This window comes from Lonchura striata, chromosome 3, assembly GCF_050655825.1.
Source record: "Lonchura striata isolate lonStrDom1 chromosome 3, ASM5065582v1, whole genome shotgun sequence".
Taxonomy (NCBI): Eukaryota; Metazoa; Chordata; class Aves; order Passeriformes; family Estrildidae; genus Lonchura; species Lonchura striata.
The window spans coordinates 67,507,110-67,533,616 of record NC_140705.1 but is presented as its reverse complement, the minus strand read 5'-3'; the positions used below and the strand labels follow the sequence as shown (position 1 = coordinate 67,533,616).

General features: G+C 39.9%; 1 protein-coding gene across 13 annotated transcripts in view; it reads left to right on the top strand.

The window, feature by feature from the left end:
* The first annotated feature begins 6,042 nt into the window (after nucleotides 1–6,042).
* The window catches only part of CHRM3 (cholinergic receptor muscarinic 3), a 267,267-nt gene continuing 246,802 nt past the window's right edge, over nucleotides 6,043–26,507 (top strand). For 5 of the 13 annotated variants that reach the window (XM_085576762.1, XM_021527064.3, XM_085576757.1 and 2 more), the window contains exon 1: nucleotides 7,674–7,843. The gene's annotated coding sequence lies outside the window, so the exon portion shown is untranslated. Of the gene's footprint in view, nucleotides 6,166–6,318; nucleotides 6,466–7,212; nucleotides 7,237–7,523; nucleotides 7,651–7,673; nucleotides 7,844–8,262 lie in introns of those variants that run through there. The other 8 variants (XM_085576761.1, XM_085576752.1, XM_085576759.1 and 5 more) reach the window with 6 other exon arrangements.

Sequence of the window (26,507 nt, the reverse complement as noted above, 5' to 3'; positions counted from 1 at the left end):
GAGACTTGGACTTAGTTTCCATTAGTGGGAAATCTACCTCTGGGGAAAAAAAAAAAAGAAACCAACCAACCAACCAAAGAAACAAAAAAACAAAACAAAACCAAAAAAACCCAACAATTTCTTAACTCATAGAAACAGCATGTAATTTTCTTAAACCTGTCAAACATTAGAATGTTCTTTGCTTAAACAGAACTCAAATGTGGAGGTACTAGGGATAAATGAATTGATATTTGTATGACACTATTCCAGAATTAAATTTTTGGTCCCCCAAAATTACTGAAATTCATTCTTCCAAGTTATTCTTCAAAACAGCACCAAATAAGCCACTAGATTGTTGGCTTTTCTCCATATAGTACATACACTATAGTGTCTGCCCACATAGATCCCCCAGCAGCATTGCAAATTCAGCTGCAGGGACATGGTGGCTTAACCTTGGACAACTACCAGACAGTTGCAGCGGCTTGATCCTAAATCCCCTCCTAGACAGGAAAGGAGGAGAAAATAAAATAGAAAGCTTGCAGGTAACAACAGAGAGACCACTCGCTGGGTATCCTCATGAGCAATACACACTTGACTCGTCAAGTATTAATTTAGCTTATCACCGATTAGCAATAGTGCTGATGGTGAGAAATAAAAGGCAAACATTAAAACACCTTCTCACCACCTCTCACTTTTTTTCCCCACGCTCAACTTCGCTCCTTTATTTCTAGCTCCACTTCCTTTCCCCCAATCCTGGGCAGCACAGAGGGTCAGGACAGGGATTATGGTCAGTGTGCTGCAGCTCTCCTGTGCTGCTCCATCCCCTTTGCATTGCACACTGCTGACCCTCCCCAGGGGCTGCAGGGAAACCATGCTCTGGTACCTGGAGCAACTTCCCCCACGTCCTGCTACTTTCTCCTTGCTGTTCATTTTGCTGCTTTTCACTATTTAAAAAAGTTGTGTTGGGCCCATTCTGAAGCACGCTTTCCTGAAAGCAGTGGGAGCACGGCGGCGGGGCTCAGCCGAACCCTGCGGTGGGCACCTTGGAGCCAGCAGGAACGGGCTGTGCCCGGCTGGGGCAGCCCCTGCCTCCCTGCACAGAAACTCCTGCGGCTCCTCCCTGCCAGCACCTCACCGCTGGCACCTGCAGAGGAGGGAAGGAGACTCCTAAACCGCGGTTTGACACATCTCACAGCCTATTCACAGCACGTGAAATAGGTCAGATTTCAAAAGGATGCAGCTGTCTAGATACTCTGAGCTAAGGGAGCTTGACCTATGAATTTCCATGTCTGTAAAATGGACTGTAATAATATGTACCTAAAGTTCACTTTTATAACTAAGAATCTATTAAAATATGTGCCTCAAGACCTGAGTCGTACTGAATAATCTGAAGGATTTATCAGTTTTAAATATACTGTCATAAATGCCTCAAAATTTATGATATTCAATATGATGTGCCTCTGGTTTCTATGCAGCAGACCCTCTCCCAATGCTTCCATTACCATGTCACCTTCTACACCTGATTGATGGTACTTCAGGACTTCACAGTCTGAGATTAATCACCAAGTTCCCACGTCTTGGTCCTCTGATTTTGATGGAAGAAGCGGAATTTGAATTGTGGAGGTTAAGAAAGGAAAATATTTTTCCTGCCTTGCAATGGCTGAAAGGTCATTCTTGAGCTCAAGTTGTTTAAATAATTTATTGTGAGCTACTGAGTCATAACAGAGTTACTGATCTGTCTTTTACTACAGTGACATTCTATTTTTTTAACTCTTTTTTTTTTTTTTTTTTATTCTGTGGTATTAAATAGCTTTCAGTCTGCAGTAACCAGAAATCTTTAAACGTGCTGCAACTGCACAATGACATATCAGATCTCTACCTTTGTGTGTAGCAGAGAAGTGCCATGGTGGGATTATATGCTAAAAAGAAGTGTTTTGCTTGGGAATAGCATTCCTCTACCAGCTTTGAGTGTATCGTTTATTTTCTAAGCAGCCTGCGCATACTCGCTTTGCAAGAGGAGATGATTTGAGACTCCAATGCTGATCTATTTTTTTTTTCATTTCTGCATTGACACTGAGAGCCTTCCTGCCTCATTAAACTTGTTTTCTTTATTTTGTGTGCTTCAGTGTTTTGTGTAGTCTAGGGTTTGATATATACCCTATTAGTGCTTTTAGTAACTCTGAAAAGTTGCCTAGAAGATAAAATTGCTAGTATTTCACAAATTTAATTTTGTATTCAAGTTAAATAACGAAGTGTTTTTATTTTCCCCAACTAACTTAAAATATTTTAAGTACTGAAGGTATTCTGGATCACATTACCTGAGAGAATATGGAAATCTAACCCCTTGAAAGTGTTTTTTTACCAACATTACTTTCCAGTACTTTGATTGCAAACTCTTCCCTCACCATAACTGCAAATGCTTCTAGTTGCTGTTGAAAACAGTGAGAACACCTTTTCTCAAGTAAGACTGCACAATCCTCCTCTTCACAATTGTTTCTTTTTCCTTCTCTCGTTTTTTGACCCTGAACAGTGATTATGGACTGGAGCTATGGCATCTGCAGGGATATGGGTCTCATTATAAGAAAATGGTTCCATTGGCAGAAAATAAAAAGTGTAGGAGAAAAAACACAATGCACATATAAAGAATGAAAGAAATGCTGGATCCTATCATGAAGCTGTTGGGCTCCAGGCAGAGCTAGTCCCTGTGCTGGTTATATTTTGGCAGCATAGCCTGGTTAAGGACAGAAATTTATCTGTGTGGGCAAGGGACCCACAGGGTGCCACAGACTTCCACCCTTTCAGCTCTACAGCCCAATTCCCCCATCAAGCCACAGAAGCCTCACTACATGCAGTTCCCTCTCACCCATCCTGCACAAACTGGTCAGCCCAGACTGAAGTGGGGAAAATTTAAAAGTCTCTTTCCAGCACAGAAAGAGGTGGAAGCTTAAAACAAGAAAGGTAAAAGAGTATGAGAAATCATAATACTGAAAATGAGCAATGGAAAAGTTGCTTTTAAAGGGAAGAATTTTTAATATGAGCATACACTCAATTCATACTTCTGCTGGGCATTCACAGGTGTCAGGGGAGGAAGGCAATAAATTTTTTTGTTTGTTTGTTTCAAGATAAGAAAAGCCCCTTCATTTCTACCTACCTCATTGTTAGATCTGCTATTGCTACTGCATGCATTTCACAATTAGGAAATAATGGCATAAAGATTACAAATGTCTTCAAAATATTAATTAATTGTTTTGGAAGTGTTTCCCATTATGTGAAACCAAAGTGTTACAAAAGTCAGATTAGTATGTTAGCAAATATTTGGTCTAGAACTTGAATTGCTGTCTTGAGTAGACCAGCTCTATATAGACAAGGCCCCATCTGAACACGCTTTTTACTTGCATTCGTTTTTCTCACAAACAAACTGTCAGATCTTATATTCAACGATGTTTGAAATTATAAATTTGGGAAATTCTGGACTACTGTCATCTTTGTTGGACATTTTCTGAAACTATTATTAAATGTGAATGAAACCATATTTTTTAGATATATTAAGAAAAGAGCACAAATTGAGTCTCATTGTTTCAGCTATGCTTAGTTGCTGGCTTTAGTGTGACCCTGATAATCAGCCATTAACACACTTTTTATTTTGCTTAAACTAGAAGGATCACATGAGTTTATGGAGTGGCATTTTTAGTAGATTGTGTCTAACTTGATCCCTTTCTTTAGACAGGATAATTTTCTTGACAAGGGAGGTAATTCTGCAGACATGATCTATTTGGTGCTCAGTAAAGATTTTGGCACAGTGACACATGGGAAACTGTTAGTTACTCTGAAGAGGATGAGGATTAGTAAAAGAATGTCAATACAGAAAGGCACTGGACAAAGAGGAGACAATGGGGTGTGTTGTGTTGACAGATCAGCAGGCTAGATGCATACTGCTGGTGAAATTCCTCATGGAGCAGCAGTTGCTTGGCCTTGGCCAAAGTGAGGCATCTGCCAGCTGAGGCTCTTGGTGAGAGAAAGTTTAGAGGTGCTGCCAGGGGCAAATGATGAGTACCTGGTGATTGGACGAAAAAAAAAAAAAAAAAAAAAAATTGAGTGCCCATAAGGTCACAGTAAAGCACAAAGTGAGAAAGACAGTGAGGCAAAACAGAATAGTACACATAGGAGATAAATACACAAATTACTGTTGTGAGCTGGGCACTATCATTGGGAAACAAAAGAAGCAAAAGAAATCTTTGTCGATACTATTTGGCCAGAAGGTAACTATTAGCTAGCAATGTGTTTGAGCTGTGGAAGCAGCAGGATGGGCACTGGTTTACAGTCCAGGGCACTCTCACCACTCTGAGCTCTTTCTAACTGGGTGTATTTAGCACCTTGTCCAAAACTGGTATATAATTTCACCTATATTGAAGCAAACTCAACCCCAAAAACAAACATATGACAATACAAAACTGCAGCTTGGACAAGCAGAAAAGAGAAGGACCCCATTTACAAAATGAGCCTATGAAAGCACAGGTTTAGAAGAGCAAAAGTATGGAGGGGACATTATGAAGATATTAAAACACAGGAGAATGGTGAGCTAGCTCAAGTCAGGCTAGTATCATCAGCCAAGATGAATGGGAATAAAGTACTCAGAAATAAATTAAAGCTTAAAATTAGAAGTTCCTAACTATTATAGATGTGAGGATCTACTGTTCCAGAAGAACAAAATGGGCAGGAGCAAAAAGTAAAAGATGATCTTTATTATCTGATCTTCTGAATGAAATGACATGTTCCTGATTCCATGTAATGAATGAAACAGACAAGGAAGTGATGTCACCCAAGAAGGTTCTTCAAGGATAACGTCAAGTCAGCTGATTTCTTAATGAGCTTTTTTGTAACATAGCTGCAAATACATGAACACAGAGTATCCAGAGAGTATCTACTGGGAACAGCAGTGCCATGAACACAGGCACAAAAAGCACAGTAGCACCCAAGTAAGATTTCCTAGTTAAAAAAACAAACAAACAAACAAACAAAAACAATCAAACAAACCAAGTCAAACAAACAAATGAAAAAAACCACCACCAAAACCCCCAATAGCCTTATAATTCATCTTCACCTCTATGCCTTCTTAGGTATATAATGTAAAGACCTGTATTATATCTAGGAGCTGTATTGTGCAGATTTAAACCTCTGTTCTCTTCTCAGCTAAAGATCTTGTTAAAATCAATGGATATTTTCTGCAAAGAGTATTATTTAGAAGTACTATTGCAAAATTTCTTCCCATACCTTAGGCATCCCTAACCAGTTTGTTGACTGCCTTGAGACTTACTTCTTTTTACAGACGTTGTCCTATATAGGTTTTCTAGGATCATTGATTTTAGTGCGCATACACTTGCTTCAAAGGCTCACTTTGCATGACTCAAGGTTAAATATATTTATGTTACACAATTCTACTAGGCAACAGAGCCCTGATTTATAAAGTATTGATATGTGCCTTAAAACATGGCAAATTCAAGGCCAAGCTGATCTCAGCTTGCTTTGAAATTTAAAATAAATGCATTTACTAAAATACATTTTGCATTATGTACATAGATGACTTCAGCCACAACCTCATGAATTAATGAGGCTGTGGTAGATCAAAGCTATGCATTTTTGGACACTGGTCTAATAATAACATAATTTACTATCTGGAGTGGTTTTCCTCCCACTTATGAATTGTGGTTATGTGTTATAAAGATCTCAACCTGAGATTACCTTATCTATTTTTAGTGTGCTTACAGCTGGGAAGCCCTTACACAAATTTAACAGCTAATACAAGTGACAAAAGGGAAAAGATGGTCGAATTTTCAGCTACATCTTCAGTGGCACAAAAATAAGTGCACTATTTCTAGTATAATCTTAAAAGCCAGGGGTGCATTCTGTGAGCTCATCTGCAACACGTGGGGGTGCTGAGCCCCCAGCAGCTGAGGTGCAGAAACACCAGGGACAATTGCACTGTGAAGGGTTACCTGAGACGACTCAGAGGGGCTCGCAGCTGTGCTGAAACCCCAGCTTCCTATTACACGGGATAGAGCTTTTTCTGATGCTATTTTGAGATGCAAGGTAAAAAGAAAAGCATAGGCGGGCAGTAAAGCAACATACCCAGAGCTCAACAGCAGCGGAATCTTTGCACAGCAGGAAGAGATCTTCACTTTTTCATATGTAAGTAGTTTTCGGTTTTTGCTTTTTCATCCCACAGGTATTTTTTTAGAGTGTCATGAATTACCGTTGCATTAATTTAAAATCAGGAGGTTAACAAATTTTCTTAGTAAGTGTTGAAAATTGATAGCCGGAATTTTACACATTCTTCCACAGGCTCTGGTCATGGCCATCCGTCATGACGGTTCCTGTGGCATGTCTGTGAAAACCCCGGCGTAAGGACATAGGGCGCAGGTGATCCTTCCTCACTTGAATGGATAACGTGCAAGACCGACCCCAGGTTTCTAAAATTTTGTTCTGAAGGTAGTAGATAATCTAGACAATATTACTTATAAGATTAATAGAGAATTGGTGCCCTCGAAAGGATGCACTGCTGTTTTTGTTTCTGTTCTACAGAGCACTACTTTGTAACTTTCTCTTACACCTAGCCAAGAAATACACAAGCAGGCAAGCAGAACACATCCTGCTGCCCTATGCCATAGCAACTTGGCAGCCAGCAACGCTGCCCACAAAAACAACTGCTAAATGCTGAACTTTATTTGTGTTGAATAGTTTAAAGTTAAATTTATTAATCTGTTATGACAGAAGAAACATGGCAGTGTGAGACACCTCAATTTGATGCAGCAAGTTATTGCATACTTCTACAGGATCTTTTTAAATGCAGATTTCTTACATTCTTCATGTTTTAATAGAGTATAAGCATATATTAATAAATCATTTGGCTTCCTATGAGTTTGCAGCATACCTTGTTTAGCTGAGAAAGAATATTTTAAGCATACCTTTCAAAAACTTGATAGTAATGAATAAATACCGTATTAATATATATTACCGAGCTACATGAGGGTATGCGATTTGGTTGATGTCTCATTAAGAGGCATATTTAATATGCAACAGAAAATTATTTACTCTCCACAAATGGACCACAATCTTCAAGCAATAGCCGCTCACACATCTCAATTAAAACCAATAAAAATAGATTAGAATATTCCGTGTGGGGAGGAGGAGAAAAAAAAGAGAGAGAGAGAGAAGAAACCATCGCAGACTGACTGAACGCTTTTCCACACGACCTCGTCTGTGAGTCCTTGCTACTTCGCAGGTTGTTGGCAAGGGCGGGCTTTGGCAACCCTGCGCTTTTAACTCCGTGCACCCCGGGGCGGGGGCTGCGGGCAGACTCCCTCTCGCTCGTCCCCGCGCCGCCGCAACGTCCCAGCAGCTCAGAGCCCCCCAGCTTCGCACCTCGGCGGCGCGGCGGCCGGCGGCGCTGCCCGGGCGGCCGGGGCCGGCGGGCCGGGGTCGGCGGGCGGGGCGGGCGCCGTGAGGTCACGGCGGCCGGGCCAATGAGCGGCGCGGCGCGGCGGGCGGCGAGCGGGGTGTCCCTCGTGCGGCGGCTGCATGGGGAGGGCGGCGGCGGCGGGGCGAGTGGTCCCGGCGCGCCCCCGCCCACCCACGGGCCGGGACTGAAGGGGCGGTGCCGCTGCCCGAGCACAGGTGCGGCGCTGTCGGTGGCGGTGTCGGTGTCGCGGGCGGGTGCGGAGCACCCTCCTCCCGGCGGCGCCCGGCGGGGGATGTTCCGGCCGCCGGGGGCGCGCCGCCCGTGGGAAGCTCGCTCCTAACGCCACCTGGGCGTCGCAGGGAGCGCTCGGCGCGGAGCGGGCGGTGTGGGGTCTCCGGAACCGGGCAGGTAGGAAGGAGGAGAAATGCCGGTTCGGGCGGGTCTGAGCAGCTTTTGTGTGTTTGCCCTCCCTAGCGCGCGCGGGTGTCAGCGGCGGGGAGCGGCTTGCGGCGCAGCCCGGCCGGCAGCGCTAGCGGGGCTCGCCGCGGGGAAAGTTGTGCGGACGGTCCCCGCTTCGAAGCGGCTGAGGAAACGCAGAGCCCTCTGTCCAGCCGGGGCGGGGGGCTGAGGCTGTGGCAGCGGCGGCGGCCGCCGGAGGGCTCCGCGCAGCGCGGCGGGGCTGCCCCGTTCCCGGGGGGACTCAGAGGAGCGGCCGCTCCCGGGGCTGCCGCGCCCCCGGGGCAGCGCGGCGCGGTGCCGCCCGCCCGCTGCGCCCCTGCCTCGGTGGGGCCGCGGATCGCGGCGGGTCGGTGCGGCGTCCCGGCCTGGGGCGGCTCGCCCCCAGCGGGGCTCGACGTGCCGCCGGGTGTCGGGCTGGTCCCGCTGGGCAGCGAGGAGTGCGCGGCCTCCCCGGGCAGGTGGCTGATAGTCCCCGCGGCTGTGCCGTGTCCGCTCCGTTCTGGATCAAACAGGGTTCCTCGGGGCTGCGCACCCGAGTGCGGCTGGCTGTCGTGCGGCTGGAGTTTGGGAAGGCATCGGTGGGTAGGGTGTGCGCTGCCAGCGCACCCACAGCAGTGTCTGAAGCGGAGCCCAAGTGTTTACTTTAAACTAGAACTAGCCGTATTCCCTTCGCTGTGTAAGTCTCGGGGCAGAAAAACCCAAATGCACTCGTGTGCAGGGCTATGGATCGGCTCGTGTGGGCTTTCATACTGATTAACTACCTTCTGATTGCCTGGGATTACTTTGGAAAAACGCAAATCCCAGCTAATATCTGTGCTGACCATATATAGAAGTAGTCACAGACAGAAGTACTATAACTTCAATATTGCTGACACAGGTCGAGAAACTTTAAAAACGGCAAGCAAAAGCTGGGATTTGTCCTGAGGATGTTTTTGTCCAAGAGATATATTTTCCAGTGTTTGCATCGTACATTGACTGATTTATTTCTACCCTTTGTTTGTTTGTCTACATGCCTATACACCTCAAAGTTAGTGAATGATATATTGATTTTATTTTGTCTGCCTCTCTTTAATCTGGCAGTGTTTGGTTTGCTTACTTGCGTTGAACCAGGACTGCAGTAGGGAATGCTGCTTTTTCTGGAATGGAAGCCTGGTTGATGGCTTTCAGAAACGTGCCTCAGTTTGGAAGCAAGCACGTTGCTCATACAGTAGCAATTTTCCATGGCACGGAAGAAGTATTGTAGGGTTTTCTGATGTGTTATGTGTTTTGTCTTCTCTTTTGTTGTTGTTGTTTTTTTAAATAGCTCTATTACCAGAAGCTTTTATGTGTACATTATTGTCCGGTGGAGCAATATGAAGATCAGTGCTGAATCTCATTCAAAGTAAAGTGTTTTTATTTCAGAATCATGTGCATGTTAACAGCGTAACTCCAGCAACAGGGAACAAGAATTTGTTGAGTTGAGCTGAAACACTGAAAACAATTCTCTTGGACTGTTTTAGACATAGCAGTTTTGCTGGATTTTAGTAACAAAGGGATGAAATGCTCCAGGGATAATCCAGTATGAAATTCATCTGACTTACTGGCAGCTATATCAAAACATGTTGCAAGTTCTCTTCTATCAGACACACTATGCCATCAAAACCAGGAATTCAGTTTTGTACATTTTCACATTTATTTCAAAATAAATAAAATCTAACCTAATTTATTACAGAAACTGTCGTGAGGTGTAAATTCCTGTCATTTTCAAGTAGATGAATAGTAACTTTCTGGAGGGGCTGATTGCATGCGTTATATCATACATCTGTATATTGTCAAGTACAGTGCATTTTTCTTTCTGTTACTGAAAAAAACTTAATCTTACTTATAGGAATATAGTCTGCATCCAACAGCTTATTAATGTATTTTTTAGAATAACAGTTTCAGAGGTAGGTTTTCACAGTGAAAACCAACCATGACCATATGAAACATCATAAACACAGCACTCAATGGTGCCATAAATTACTGTTCTAGGTGTTAGTGTTAAGAAGTAAAATGTGTTGGTTAATTTGTAAGCTGGTCTAAAAAAATTTTTCACACTTCCTACGCTCTTTGTTCTAAACCTATGGTAGCTGCTCTAAAACTATCCAGCTTCCGTTTCTTGAATTAGTATTTGTATTTTAGTCTTAATGCCATGAATGTTTTCAGGGTCAAATCCTGAAATGTTAAAGAAAATCTTGTGATGACTAATGTGGAAATTTCGTCCACATGAATACTACAGCGTTATGGTTCTTAAGTTCGTATCTTCTATTCTCCCTCAGTCTTCATTGTAGCAGACAGCCTAATTGTGTACTTTGTGCCAGCAATTACTGTGCTTACGCAGTGTTATGTGACTCAAAAAGGAAGGGGTGCAAAAGGTGCTTGACACTAGGAAAACGTTTGAAGTGATCTGGATGACCTTAATTAATATTGTTCATTATCCTATTACATCTTGTTTGCCATTAAGAGGAGATGGTGTTCTGAGGAGGAGGCAAAGTATCTGTGCAATATCTGAAGGCAATGAAAGCTCAGTGCCTGTAAACCCATAGCTGCTTAGTTTAATACAAAATATGATCGAAGGGTCTACTAATATTAATGTTATCTTTTACTGTAATGGCAGATTCTCATTTATGTAATTAATCTTTTAAATAAGGAGCAGTATCTATAGGATTATGTGGGGAGGATATACAATGCTATCTCAGTATCCTTATTTGTATTTAAATACCATAGTTTGTGAATAGTTGACAGATATTTGCATGAATCTGTAAGGTTGGAATAAAGAGCCTGGCAACACCAAAAGTTGTCTGTTTCACAAATCCATTCAACAGTGTTGCTACTTTCTTTGCGACTTTGTTCTCTGTCTTTTTTCTATTAAAGAATATCAGTTCTGCTGGGCTGCATGGTTGCTGTACGTGTGAAACTGTCAGAGGTATTGGGAGAGTATCCATCACCTCTGCAAGCACAAATTGTGCCTCCCAGTCCACCCAACAGGGTTGCAGCATTTACCAGGCTATGTTCCTGATGGTGTTGGGGTGCAAAACATAAATAAATTTACTATAAGCCTGGTGTGCCATGATTAGATTAAGACTACATGCTCAGGAGTTGTTTATGTCTTATTTTTGTTTTAGGAGGGGATAAAAGCAGGCTGCCATATTTTCTATTCCTTATGCTTTGGTTGAGTACCACCAGAATGCAACCTTGTCCATGCACGCCTGGCTAGGAGATTCAGTGAGGGCAAAGGGAGAATCCACTCTTGGGAATGTAAAATGTTGAAATTACTAACTGTAAAATAGGCAATGATGAGCGATTGACCCCCTCACATATTCTAAGTTTGTAGTTAGTTTCATGCTGGAGGCATCTGTTGGTGTAAAGGAGGGACGGCTTGAGTGAATTTCTTTATTAAATGTTTGCAAACTGAAGGCAAAGTCATTTCTGTGGTTGGAAAATCTTTGGAAAAACAAAAGATGTCAGTTATATTACAAATCATAAATAATCAGTTGCTGCAATGAGCGCTAGAGGTAGTTTCACACTTGTCTAAATTAATCCTGATGGAGATAGTTACAGAGAAATAATTAGTAGTACAGCTTCAGTATGGATTATCAGAAAATGTTTTCCTGGGTATGATTTGAAAATAAAGATACTTGTCAATGCCATTACCTTACCTTCTCTGTTTTTTGTGCTGTCTTGGTTAAGATGGAGTAAAGAAAACCTTTTGAGTTTGAGACAATTTCCTGCAAGCAAATCCAAAGTTTCATTCATTTAGCCCCGTGCAATATAGCATTTTAGTCACAGTATGAGAATTCCATGTACACCAAACATCTGATAAATTGTCTCTTTCTGTTGTGGGCATTAGGCCCAGTCTTGGGAGGTTGTGGCTGCTCTGCTAGTTTGTAGATAGTTCTTGTGGGGGTAGGGAATGTGACTGAGAGCTTCCAGGATCGTTGAGTTACATTCAATAAGTTGATGGACTTGTGCTCTGTAATTATACATATGTCTATATCTTACCCTTCCCTCTCTGGATAAGAAGGCTGTGTGATGATGTGTAAGGTTAATCTCTCACTTTATTTGGATAATAATCTGTCCTCCTTCATTCCCATGGGAAGAAGGTTATTTATGGCATACAAATATTTATAATAAAAAGAGTCAAAGGTTCACCTCTTATAAATAAGTTCATAGGTGACTGTGAAATTTGTAAGGAAGGGATTTTAAGAGATGTTTGAAGTTACTAGAGCACGTCTGTGTGTGTACATCACTTCTCTTAAAGAAAACAGTCTAATCTTGGTGCCAGGGGTTGGCCAAGGGGCTCTGTACAGTATTGTTTACCTGCTGAGCTCTAGCTGTGTTTGTGTGTAACATTTTGTCCATTCCTATCTTATTTGACAGCATTAGGTGTACTGGAGCAAAATGCTGAGGGCTCTTCTCGGACCTTTAAGGCTCCATGTGAAGTATGGAGGGACAACTTTTCAGGTGAAATGTATAAACTTGTGACAACATACATTGTCTTGCAGACTTGTTATTCTTGTCTGTCCTCATAAGCAGGAGAAGACCCTTCCAGCATCTAGGATTAATGGGTTTTAAGAAAACCTCCCAACATTCCTGCATGAAGATATGAAGTATCAGCTGTAGCACCTAAAGGAAATAAACCTGACAATTTTGAAAGGCAAAAATGGTATCTATCATCCACAAGGATTTATAAAAAGCCTCCATTATTTCATATGAAATAAGGAAATTTGAGTTCAGTAATTATGTGGGATTCTAATAGCGGGAAATACATTATTAAGGCTGTCAAATCATACATTAAAAAAATCTCACTAAATACATACTGAAAAAGTAAAGCATTCCATTTCCTTCTGCCTTGCACTATAGTCATGTAGAGTCACACTATATCCTTTACAGGATTGAAATAACAAGCCAAACGTTTAAAAAAACCCCAAAACCTTAAATACCTTGTAAAAGCTCCTGGGCTACCACAAAACTAAATAATTTGGTGAGGTAATAGCAGTCTTGGTGTAAAAAATTAATTACCTCTTTTGGTTTCATATGACCTGGAATACACTTGTCTGCTTCATGTAAATCAGGAATGAGAATGAGCAGGTCATTATCTTGAAGCAACATTTCATTCGCTAAAAATGCTAAATAAAGGTCTCTGCAAAACACTAAAAGAACAGTGTCAAATCTGTAGAGAAAAGTATTCAATTTCCCTTCCTGATACTAATGTAGAGGAGCTTGTCCCACAGGGTTCCGTTATGTCTGAAAGGAGACACATTCCTGTGGTCTTATGGGAATTCCTGAAACACAACAGAGGCTGAGTCTGTCTCGAGGTATTAAGGCAGCAATATTCATGCTGCATGTACTGAAGCATGAAATATCCATTATGCTTGCTTTTATAGCTGCAAGCTCTATAATGGTCACCTATGCAAAATCTTACTGCCTTTTTATTTTTTTTTTTTTTTTTTTGGCCAGAAGCCTTTTAGCACTTCCCCGTGTTTCTCTAGTAAAAATTAATAGTGCTAATTGCCACTTCTTTTATCATTAATTTCTGAATCAACACAATGTATTGCTATAGCAACAAATCCTTTTGAACTTCACTGCAGACAATTAGTAGGAGAATTCAATCTCAATATGTAATAAGCACAATTGTAAGAACTATTTGCAGGATTAAGGAACTTCCTTTTTTAAAAGAAGGGGAGTAATGCAAATACTCAAAACTGTCACGAAAGAACAGAACTTGAGAATTTTCAGCATTCTCTTCTTATTAATCATCTTTAGTTGCTGTACAAAGGTGCACAGTTGCTTTGAACAAAGTATATTACAGCACCGGAGGAAAAAAATACATCACTCTGTGGAATACTCCAGAGATTTTTATCTCTGATAATAATGATTGGACATAAACTGCTGCATCTTCTCACACAGTGTGGTTGTTCTTCAGCCCTGACAATGCATGTGCAGGAAAACCCTAAGTAGGTTTCAGGATTAGCTGGACAGCAAATAGTCCAAATTTATGAAGTCAGAATTAGATGGTGCTTTATCTTTGCTTTTTCACCAGTTGAAGCATCTTTTTTGTTGGAGTGGATTGCTATTTGCACTTTACCTTGTCATCTCTCTTGATAACGGGCACACAAGGGAGGTTACACAAATATGCACACACAAAAATCATGAGGCATAGGGGGTGTGGAAGTGAGAAATACCTGAGGAAGACTGGAATAAAAGGGAAAGGTCTAGCACTGCAAGTCTATGATTGACGTTATTGCCTCTGATAGATTTTGAGGTAGTGAAAGCTTATAAATCTTTAGGGGAGCTGTGCTTCTAAGGATGCTGATTACATTGAAAAAAGGTGTGAGAAGAAAGCATAAGGACAGGTGAAGGGTAAGAATAATAAAATGAGAAATTAAGGAAATGAAGAGGGTGGACAAAGGCAGGGCAGTGCTTGTAAGAGGGAATTCTGAAGGGAGTAACCTGGGAGTCTGTGACTCTTGCATACATACAGGACAGAGAAAAGAAGGGAAAACAGTAAAAGCCCCAGAAAAAAATGGAACAGTATGACCCTAGGTGCTGAGGGGAGAATATGCCTGTGGTAGATGTCCTGGGAAGGACATGATGGTTTCCTAGGGAGGAAGGGTTGTTTTGTAGATTCTTCCTTTACCTCATGAAGTGGTTGGCTTCATAATGTTTTTTTGCTACCAAAGCTGCTTCTTCTTTGTATTATCAAAGTATGTTTCTTTACTAGCAGTGCCCCCACCAACCAGCAGACCATCTGTGGCTGACCCTGGCCAGACTGTTAAATATCTTTGCAGATAATATTTGGGAGGAAATAAATACTGAAAATGCAACAGTATGCAAGGCCACACTTTTGTAACTTTCTCTTGGAGCCCTCTGCAATAGTGTCAAAGTTAGGATTTTCAAGCAAAGTTTTAAATGCAAGGTGTTCAAGTTGTATCTCTTGGTTCTTCCTTTTATTAGCATAGTAGTGTAGCTTTGTTAACTAGGAAATCTTAAGGAAAATTCTTCAATAAATGCTAAAAGAGCATTACAAAAGCAGTGAAGAAATTCTGAGCATCTTACTTCCAGTATTCTTGGAAGACAAACGATCCCTGGCCATTTATTTATGTGAATATTTTTCTAAAATATCTCTCACAGAAAACATCTAGTAGCTCGGATAGCATCTGAGTAAAGTTAGTTTAGCAGTGTCTCTTAAGAAGAGATGAATAAAAAGGATTGGAGTCCTGTCTTTAGGCTTGGAGCTGCTGAGGTAAATTCAAGAAGACTTCAATCTAGTTTGGAGGCTTGTAGGGGAGACTTCTGGATTTCAAATATCTTTGTGTTATTTTTCTGATCATTGTTTTGTATAAAATTGTCTTGTATTTTCTGTGGAAAAAGATGTAAGAAAGTCACTCTTAAAAAAAAGACAGATTTTGTCTGAAAGGGGCAGGAAATCTATCTCTAGTGTCTGGATACAGTATAAAAAAGAAACAAGGACTTTAGAGGAAACACTGGTGAAAGGTCTATATTGAAGCAAATATGTGTGAAAGAGAAACTTGTAGAACTACAACTCAAGGGATAAACAATTGTGCTGTAGAAAATAGTTGCTAAAAATACTGCTCTACAATGCCAAGGGAACTCATATAAATAGAAAAGCAATGAGAATAATTTGTAGCTCCCATTTCTGGAAACTGCAGCTCAATAGCTGCTGGCTGGTGATGATGTGTTAGGCACATGTATTGGTTCTCCTTTTCCTTGGTGTTAATTGCACTGTGATATGGGGATGCATCAACAAGTCTGAAGGCTGTTGATGGACATTCATAGGTATGTGCTTTGGATTGTCTGGTTTTTCCTTTTCATGCAGCTTTCATTGAAAAAGCATAAAGCTTACTAAGACTTTCAAATAAAAATGAGTGACTCTTAGTTTTCCTCCTGTTCCATATCTCCATTCAAAAAAAAAAAAAAAATCGGTTGTTTTGTGAAAGCAAGTGTATGGAAGGTGAAGATGAACTGTACTTTTCAGAAGCAGCAGACGGTGTTTATACTGTTCACTACTGAGTCAGTGATTTTCTTTCTCACTCAGCTCAGTGAAAGCTGTGTTTGTTTGCTGAAGGGAATGCTAAAGAGACAAAAATATGCAAGCAAGATTGAAAAAAGGTTTATTGGGTTAATGTGGCTGGATTTTGGTAGCAGGGGGGATTCAGGGGCAGGCTCTTTGTGAAGCTGCTAGAAATTTCTTGTATGTCAGATGAAACCGGTGTCAGGCAGCTCAAAGGTAGCACCACTGCTGGCCAAGGCTGAACCCATTAGTCGTGGTGGTAGCACCTCTGAGAGAACTTATTCAGAAAGGGAAAATGTTACTATGCAGGACAGCAACTCTGCAGATCCAAGCTCTGTGAAGAAGGAGAGGGAGAGCAGAGATTCCCCAGTAGCCTGTGGTGAAGCAGCTCTCCCCCTGCAGCTCCTGAAGATCCCTGGTGGAGCAGATATCCACCTGCAGCCCATGCAGGAGTTCTTTGCCTGGGCAGGTGGATGCTCAGAGACACTCTGACTCTCTGCAGCTTGTGCTAGAGCAGGCTTCTGGCAGGATCTGTGGGCCCATGCTGGAGCAGGTTTTTTCTCACAAAAGCCTGGATCAGGTTTGCTTGTGACCTTGCAGGGGACAGTTGGAGCAGTTCATGAAGAAGTGCAGTGTGTGGGACAGACTCAGCTTGTAGAAGTTGGTAGAGGACTGTCTCCTGTTGGAGGGACCCCATGCTGGAACAGGGTATGAGTGTGAGGAGTTCTTCCTCCTGAGGAGGAAGGTGCATTAGAGGCAGTGTGTGATGAACTGTGAGTTTCCCCTAATCAAGGGGGGGAAAGTGTTTTTAAGACTTGGGTTTAATCTTCATTACCCTACTCCAATTCTGATAGGGAAAATTTTACAACTTACTTACGAATGTGGTCTTTCTGTTGCCCACGATGTCAGTCTCTCCCTGCCTTTATCTTAACCTTGAGTCTTTTGTTCTTTTGCTGCATTTTCTTTTCTCTGTTCAGTTTAGGAGGGGAGTGATAGAATAGCTTTGTGGGCACCTGATGTCCAGCCAGGGTCAACAAAAGGTTTATAAATACAGCAGTAGGCTGAAGCTTTACATGTTGAAGCGTTTCAGGGCACTGAAATCTGCTGCTGCTGTTATCTTCCAGGATCAGTTCTTGAATTATGGTTATGGTAATGGTAAAATCAAACTCCTAAATGCCTGTAATGTAAGAATGATGTTTATGTGACTCTTGTAGGCTGACAGCAACATTAAAGTGAAAAAACAAAAATGATCAGTTAACTTGAAATAAAATAGGACATGAAAAAGCTCATCTCGCCTAATTTCCTATCCACAGTTTTGGTATATTTACATGATTTTAACTTGTCATATTTACAAGCTAAGAAAATGGAATTTTAAAGATAAGCATGATCATGTATGTTGTTTCCAAGAAGAAAATATTAGAATTGAAACAATTTTAACATACTGATTACTTTTTAATGTTGCTAAAGATCTAATACTTAGCAACCTGCTAGTATTGGCATGCAGAGGTCTTATCTTCGTTACATCAGTTGGAAACTTCCCATGGTATAGAGTTATGCAGGTGATCAGTATCCTTTTCTATGTCAGATATAATCAACTTTTTTCATTTGATGTGTTGTTCCTTGGTGGATTGGTTTGTTTCTAGGAATAATGCATCCCTTTTACAACAGCTGTACAGTCTTGCTTCTGCTTTTCTTAAATTTTGCTGTTTTTATAGAAGCTAAGGAGAGCAAAGTTTTCATTTAAAAAACCCAACAAAAACCAACCCCCGCCAAAAAAAACCTCAAACAAACAAAAACAAAGCACAATCCCAAAACCTTATCCTTTTGATTTACCAGATGGGAACATTTCCTGGGTATGGCTCACATAATGACATGGGTAATAATTTATTTGCTTTGTATTTGATTTTTTGTAACAAGAACACTATAATCCTGAGGATACTTGGGCTGCAGTCTTTTGTGGCTGTGTGACTTGTATGAGTCTGATTTTGCTTTCCAGTTCTACTTGGAATTGGGTGTTGCAATGTAATTAAGGAGAGGATTTCTGAATCATAATGCTGGGCATACTGAAACCTTGGATTTCCAGACTGGACCTTTGAATTACTCTTTTTAACATTTGTTTTACATGACCTTGTGTTTGGATTTGCAGTTGTATTTCTTTTTAGCCTGAGCAGCTATTTTCCATTATATATTTGTTTTTTAGTACTGTAAAAATAACATTTGATGGCCTTTCACTTGGTTTAGGGAATATAAGATAATTGCCATACTGGTTTTGACAGAAGTACTAAAAGGAAACATTTCTGTGGGGCATTTGAGAATTTTAATGATTAAGATGATAGATAGGTTGTGCTTGGGTCTGAATCTGTTTACTAGAAAACTGTCTTTCCTTTTACCTTCCTGTTTCTCTCCTTTTCCCCCTCTCCCAATCTTTAATGCCAAGTGCTCTGGGTTATTAATGATTAAGAGCAATGAATAAATGCAGAAAAGGTTCAATAGTCATGTTTGACTAGCTCATGAAGAAGGTTAAACTTAAGAGGTACAACATAAAGAAGAAGCACTACAGGAGTGTTCTTACATTTGGTAGTTGAATGTATATGCACCATCTGTGTGTTCCTATCTTACTTAAAAATGTGGGGTGGCACCAAACACTACTAAGCTAAAGGTTGGCTTTTCTATCTGTTTTGGATTCGTACAAATTGAGGCTTCGCTTTAACCTATATTTTCCTTTTTTTTTTTTTTTTTTTTTTAGCTCAGACAGGGAAAAGTGTAGGGCTTTTTTTCTGCTCAGTTTTACTTGTGTGTTTCTCTATAAATTATTTTGAGTTTTTCATTTTTTCTACCAAAGATATTACTCTCTCTTAGTTAAATTAGAATAGAAATCTGAATGTTAGAAGTGTGTGGCCAGTTGGTCTTGTTTTAGCTAATGATGTGCTCGGAGTGTACGTGTGCAAAATATACTCGAAGGCCTGTCCTAATCAACTTTAGAAAAATAATTTGAAATAAACCTCCCCAAACTATTTGCAACTGTTAAATTATATTAATTTAAATGAGATTAAAGCTATAATATGTGTAGCTATTTTCTTATGAAGATAAGCTTAAGCAATAGTCTTTCACTGATCCTAGTTCAGAGTAACAACCGTAATCCTTCATTTGAGGAATATAACTTCCCTTTTGAATTTCTGTTCTTGTCTTTTCTCCATCTATTTGCTAGCTGTACATAATTTTTCGAAATATTATTGTTTATATGTTATTTGCAAGTTTGTTTCTGATGCAGTGATTCATATATACATATTAAGACTTGTGAGAATCCTGGAACTGGAATAAACATTCTAAATAGGTAATTATGCACAAAATCATAAGAATAGAGGTTTTTATTCATAAAACCTTGGATGGGAAGTTTTGGGTTTGTATGTGCTTCTTAATAGATGTCAAATGTGGAGAAAAACAATGAACCATTGGAGAGTGAAATGTCACACATGAAATAGAATTAAGGTTCTGTGGAAGGAGCCCCTATTGTACTGTGCATGTGAAGGTAAGAAAGTCATATTCTGAATCAGCCTGTAAGAGTGAGAGATCTTTGATATGGAATAGCTGTATTAGTAGTAGAATTAATGATGGATTTGGTTTGTTTTGGCATTTCATCATTCCAGCAGTATTTGGACAGAGCTGAGAGAGCTGACTGAGAGCTGAGTAATACATAGAACAAAACGATGAGCAGCTAGTGACTCTTATCAGTAGGCTGTTGAAAACTGCTTGGGGTTTCAATTATATTAATAGGTTATTTGACTGAATTATTTAGTAGCAAGGCTTTACCTTGCTTCTGAATTCTTACTATCTGGATTTAAGAAAATGTTATGTCCACTGGAATATTGTGTAAATATGTGAAAATGGCTTCAGCAGCTTTGTAGTACAGAATTCTTTAAAATGGATAAATGACTATATTAAAGTTTTATTCAGTAGCAAAATAGTTATTGAGTGTTTGCTAGCCATCTGAACTTTATCTAAATTTATGATCGTATAAAGCTAACAGAAATTTCAGATATGGGCAAAGAAAAGGTGATTGAAATAAGGAAGTTGTGTTCCTGAGTCTATACCGTCACTGCAAGATAATACAAAATTGAATGTGCACAGTATGTTTGACTGAAAGGCTAGTTTTACTTCTGTAATTGTAAATATCAAGTGCAAATAACCATAGGAGTATATTGTGACAGTTTATCCTGAGTAGCTTAATTTAAAAAAATGTGTGCTAACATCAGAGTGGTTACGAATTAGCCACGTCCTGTTAGCTCACAGTTACCAATATCAATTTTTAGCTCCTCTGAAATCATGTGCAGAATACCGACTATGTGCACTCAGCTTCTGCCACCCCTGAGAATTTTAAATAACTATAGCTGAAGCTCTTTAGGCCTCTTGAGGGAGAAAAAACAAAAAGGCACACTGTAAGCAGACCTGTGTACCAGCTGCTTTGGTTTGTTTTTGCACACCCTTGGTGTTATACACTTTTGGATATTGTTATACACTTTCTGTATGTTTGTTGACCTTTCTGAGGTGGAAGTCACTGAAAATGTTTGCTGACTGTTGCAGCTTCCATGCTGGAAAAGCCAGTGTGTAAGTAGCGAATTGTGAATTCCCGTTTATATGTAAATGCTTTGACTACCAGTCCTGTATTTCAGGAGTTCCGTGAAATTGCTGTAATGAGAGTTGAGCTGAAATACTCTAAACTTAGAATGCTACAAAATGACTTTATTACATAACTTAAATAAGAATCATGAAAGGAATAACTCTGGCCTGAGGAATTTGTTTACTCTTCTGACAAAGCCTGTAAAAATTACTCGACTAGCTACAGTCAAGGGAACTTACTGATTTTTCAGGCATGACCTGTGAATCTTTGCACATCCACAACAACCGTATTACTACCTCAGGAAACTTTTATACTCTCTAGCTTAGACAGCAGATGGACATGATACTGTCTGTTTTTCACTGAGTTAGTGCTATGGGGTTTCCCTTTTGCTGTTCCTGTTAATCCTCTAAGTTTAGTTAATATTCAGAAAAAGGAGCTGAGGACAGTTATCTTACTGCAGAGACAGGCTGGCCACCCAAGAGAGTTTAAAGTTTATAATGACTCTAGTCACTGAGAAGGAACTGGGGAAGTTTTTGTCATTCATAGATCTGAAATGCAATGCTTTCAAACTTTGTCATTACCTCTATGCCTTGAAAATCTAGACATACTTTAGTTTCTGTGGGACAGTGCAAGTTGTCTGATAGTGGGGTATGGGTACCTGGGGACAGTGGCAGGCATGAGATAATGGGAAGTGATGGTGAAATAGCTCACTAGCATGTATCCTTGACTTGGATATATATAAGCATTCACAAAGGCACTTTTCAATGAGGGAGAAATGTCAAGATTTGGCTCCCGGAAGTCTTTGTATATAATTTTAGCATGACTCTATTGTGGTAGGATGCAGCTGTATCACAAAGTACTTGTGAGTTTGTAAACTGATGGTTACTAATAAATCTTCAAGGATTTAATTTTTTTGCCCCCTGAAAAATGGAGCTGGTAATCTACTTCAACAAAAAACTCCCCTCCTCCCAAAAATCTGCTATAATTCTGTGGCAGCTAATCCAATGAAACATTGAGCCTGATGTGGATCATATGTTTGTGGTTTTTTCTGTGTTTAGCTTGAGGAAGTAGTTTGGAAGTGTGTTTCCAGTTTTCCAGTCACCTGTTACAGCTTTCTTTCTTGAAACTGTTATTTCTGAGGCTGCTGTATATTTCTTGCTAAACTATAAGATTGTAGTAGTCAAATATTTCTACAAGCTGGATTGCTGAAAAACCCTTAGGTGACAAATGTAAGCTGGTACTATGTGTCAGTATAGCAGGTGTGTTTCACTATTAACGTGAACTACAAACAGAACCATAAGCATGTCACAGGAGAGAAGCAAGCTGTGTGTGTTGGAGAAAAAAGAGTGAGCACCACGAGGGCAGTTGTGGATTAAGGCATTTGGAAATTCTTTTACTGGGAATTCAATAGATTTAGCAGTGCTCTTCTTCCCTATTGCTTTTGCCTTAATCAGGGTGTAAAGAATTCCTCTGAATGCTCAGACAAATTTATTCCCTTTTTTTTTTTTTTTAATCTGTTTAAGTCTACTCAGTGTAAAACATGTTCCTCAGTTGCAGACCACTTCTCCACCAGAAGCACAGTAGTCTGGCAAGCCAGCAGAAGGGGTGAGGACATGGGCAGCAATTGCCAGACAGTCATAGTACATTAATTTTACCTAGATTATACTTTGGCCTGTGATTAATACAGGTCATTGCTGCCTGGTCACATTGTAGATCATGCTGAAAAATGTATAATGACAAGTACAATTCCTCTGAGTCATTTTGACTCCATGGCTTAAATAATCATTGTTGAAACACAGTAAGGAAACTATTTTGAAAATGTTTCCAAGAAGTCCTTTTGGGGTAAATGGAAGAGTTTCTGCTATGGGATTACTCTTAACTGTACAAAGCAATTAGGTTGAATACTGAAAAGGAAACAGAAAAGATAGTTGTTTTGCTTTTGCTTTCCCTGGAAGTGAAGTGAAAAGATTTATTTGGATTGGGTAGATTTGCTCTATCACAAGGTCTGAGTGGGATATCTTTGCAGGTCAAGATATGAGTTGATCAGACAAAAACTGTGTTCTCGGGAGAAGACTTTGGATGAGGAATACTTAGAAGCAGTCTAGCTCAATGCCTGCCTAAAATAATGATAACATGCATCACTGGATAAGAAGGGGGAATCATTAGCTTAGGATAGAACATTCATTTGCTCTACAAGGTAGCATCAGGTGCCTTGTTCTTAGCAGTTTTCCATATTTCTCCTTTTCCTGGAGGCTTCCTCAAAAGGAAGTTGTATGCCTCATACAACTTTTCTGGAATGCATTGCTTGTAGATCATGGTTATGTTTTGTAACCAGCTGGCACATACCTGAGCGAGAACTGCAGCCTTGCTGTCATGTTCCTCTTTGTTTCTTAGTAAGCATCCCTCTTTCTGTCTTAATTGTAAGTTGGATATTTTCTTCCTTCACGTATTTCATATGACACAGTATAGCTTCAACAGGAAGGTGCAGTGCCTGTGTCTCATGACGGTGAGAGCTGCATGTGAGTGACTTGGGGGACAGCTGCCCTGTAGCTGCATCCCCTGCTATCACTACACTGACCACTGAGCAGCCTTCCCAGAGCCATGCCTTGTCTTGGGCTTTTCAAGTAACCACTGCTGTGCCCGAAAGCTATAAAATGCAGAAATCCTGGTGGTACCTCAGGAGTAGCTGGGCTGTCATGAAGCAAGGACAGGGGAACAGCTGGGGCTGACAGTCTCTATGTGCACCTTGTTCATGTTCATCATTCAAAGCCTTTGGAGAAAAGCCCTGCCAAGGAGAAAAGTAAAGTCTCAGCTGTGTCCTTGGGAAGTCAGAAATGAACACTTGAGCCTGTGGGTTCAGTTCTGTGCTGCCTCTGAGGATACTGTTTGGCCTGACTGATAACTTAAACCCTGTGCAAGGGCTTTTCTTTCGATATGTGTCTTTATTTACATGCCTTTTCCCTGCTGGTTGAGTGTAACATATTTACTTGACAGAAGATCGTTCAGTTTGGTCTCTGTTTTGCCATTAAATCTTGAAAAATACTAATTTGGGTTGAAACCATATGATTGTGAAATTGAATCTGTTTGCTTTACAATTTCATTTAAAAGACAAAAGATTTTATATTTGAGTTTCATGTGTGGTTATATAGAAAAGAACTGTGTGAAAGGATTAAAAGTTAAGTCATAAAGCAAAGCAAATTATTTGTTGAAAACATTCACAGCAGAAAATATTTAAAAAATTCCAAACCAACAATGCAAACTCCTTCATGCATAGTTGTGGTAAAGATTATACTGTTGGAAGTTGTTTACTTGCACCTTCTTTTAGGAGTAATGACTAAATACATGTGTATATAAGCACAGTTTTGGAACACCTACTTCTTGTTCATATTGCAGGAGCCTACCAGGACCTTCCATAAATTATAGCTGCTCTTCACTTTTAATTACATGTACATAGATGTAATATGTTTTAAGAAGCTCAAAATTCCCTTGTCATAATTTACAGTTATGTGAGAGGGTTTTTTTTTGCTCCTAGGACCAGATAACTTGCAGTTATGAGCAAGTAGGAGTAGGAAGAAAAGAGCTCTGTTCACTGAGTCCTATACAATTACATTTAAAATGATGAATGAGTCAAGGCTAATTTATATGGGCATCTATGCATACTTAGAGGTTAGTGTAGGTACAGTAATTGCATTTCTTATATAATTTTCTTATTCTTTCTATGTAAAGGTTTGCAAGAACACAAAAATTGCATTAAATAATAACTTTCTATCACTAGATGAAAAATTAGCATCAGAAAGCTTTTCCTGGTATTCTTAATTCCATACACAAAGTGCTTGACTAATTTGGCCACAGAAGCTGTTCCATTCTCTCATGTACATATATTCTTCATTGCCTTGATATCTCGGGGAATTTTGTTCTTGGGTGGAAGTAAACAAAAATGTTCCATCTGCTATTTTAAGCAACAAGTGGAAACTTTCATGGGTGAAACAAAGAGTTGAAATATAAACTTAAACAGCTTTCAAGTTTAAGTTCAATTTTGGGGTTATAAGTTGCTTTTATAAGACTTCACTGTACCTTCATTGCTTCTTACAGATGCATGATTTTGCATGACTGCAAAACACTGTTAGCATTTCCCTGAGGTAACAGAAGGGAGAAGAGACTTGTCTGAGAAGACTGAGGAGCTGGAAACCCTCACTCATCCATTTGAAGTATCTGTTGGCTTCTGTAGTGGGAATCAACTAATGAAGAAAGCATTTGACTAAAATCTCTGTCTGCTGGTTTTTCCCTCATCTTCGCCTAATTTTTGGTCTCTTCTAGATACTTTGTACATTGAGTCTAGAAAAACTCTGGTCTTGCCAAAAGTGCTCTTTAGGTGCTATAAACATATAGTTTTGTTTATATCCTCAGATTTTTGCAGGATCTTGTCTTGTATTACCCACTGTCAAGATAGAAGTTGTAACTACTGATATACCTCTTTGGAATTCCTGTTTTGGATTTGCATTTAAGCTGAAGGTGCCTGCAGTTGCATGGCATGTTTAGTATGCTGCTCTGGTGTAGAGATAACAGCCAAATAGAGATACTAATCCATGGTATGAGAGTCATAAAATAATCATACAAAGCTCATAATCATCCCATTTTGTCACTTTGGATACTGAATAACCTTTTCTGGGGTGCCAGTGTAGATCTGTAAGAAATAAGTTGCATATCATTTTGATCATCAGATGCTTAATTGAGATGAATGATGCTGGAATTAATATAAACGTTGTACCCAGTCCTTTCCCAGAAACATGCCTGAGGGAAATGTGCACTGAATTCTTTGCCTCTGTAAGAGCCAAAAGAAGTTAATCAATTCACCTCTATAAAAAGAGGGTCCAATTAAGTTTAGTATGTTGGACTTAAATTTTTTTCTTGATATTCATGTAAAAATGCCTTAAGAGGAAAAGCTAGTTGTTGTTACTAAGCAGGTATATTACCATTGTTAGTACAGTTTCAACTGCTTACATATTTGAGGTTTACAGCATTTATGTAAAATGTGAAATAGAATGTTGTAGTGTTTATGGTCTATTTGTTGTGTTTTCATCCTTAGCATAATTTTACTCAGTGTTTATCTTTTCTAAAATCATATTTTTAGTGTGCAGTTTTGAACTCTGAAAGCATGATGGACTGCAAAGCAAGAACACCTAAAGTTCAGTTTATTTTGAGCCTAGGGCTATAGAACCAGTACTAGGGAGACTGAATAAAAACATTCAATGTTTTGAAGACACTCCCACTTTAACATGGTTTGAATGGACCTTTTCTCTTTAATTTTCCCATTTCTTAAAATTCTTGGAAAAGTGAAAACCTGCATTAGGTGAGCTAAAGATTTATTGACTTAAATTCTTTTGTCTTGCATAGCTGGTTTAAACAATGTATGTTTTTATTATTAGCAGAACCTATCTTGAGTTGGAGCAAGAAGGAAATAAGATGTAATCTGAGCAATATACTTATCCTGCTGAAGATACTGTCAAATATTATGTTTTAATAGCTCATTCTGATACGTACTTGTAAAATTACTGATACCGTTATCACTGCAAAAAGGTTTTTCTGTGAAATGTGACACAAGTATGGAACCATAGTATTACCGCATTCTAGTTTCCAAACTGGACTAAATATTACTATAATCATAGTCATGTTAGTCTAGTAATACCCATGGGTGTTGAGGAGATGAAATGGTAGCATGCAGGAGGAATGCTGTTATTGTGGGAATGCTTGAAGCACAAAGCTTTCTGGTACAGCTGAACCTTTAAATTACAGAAGGTTGATCACACTTGCTCCTGAAGCATAGCAGCCTGAGGCCACACACAGGACATGTAAACCTTTCACCTATGCCAGTCAGGAAAGGTGAGGATGCATTTAAACTGCAGGCATGATACATTTTCCTGAATTGAAATTTTTTTGCTAGG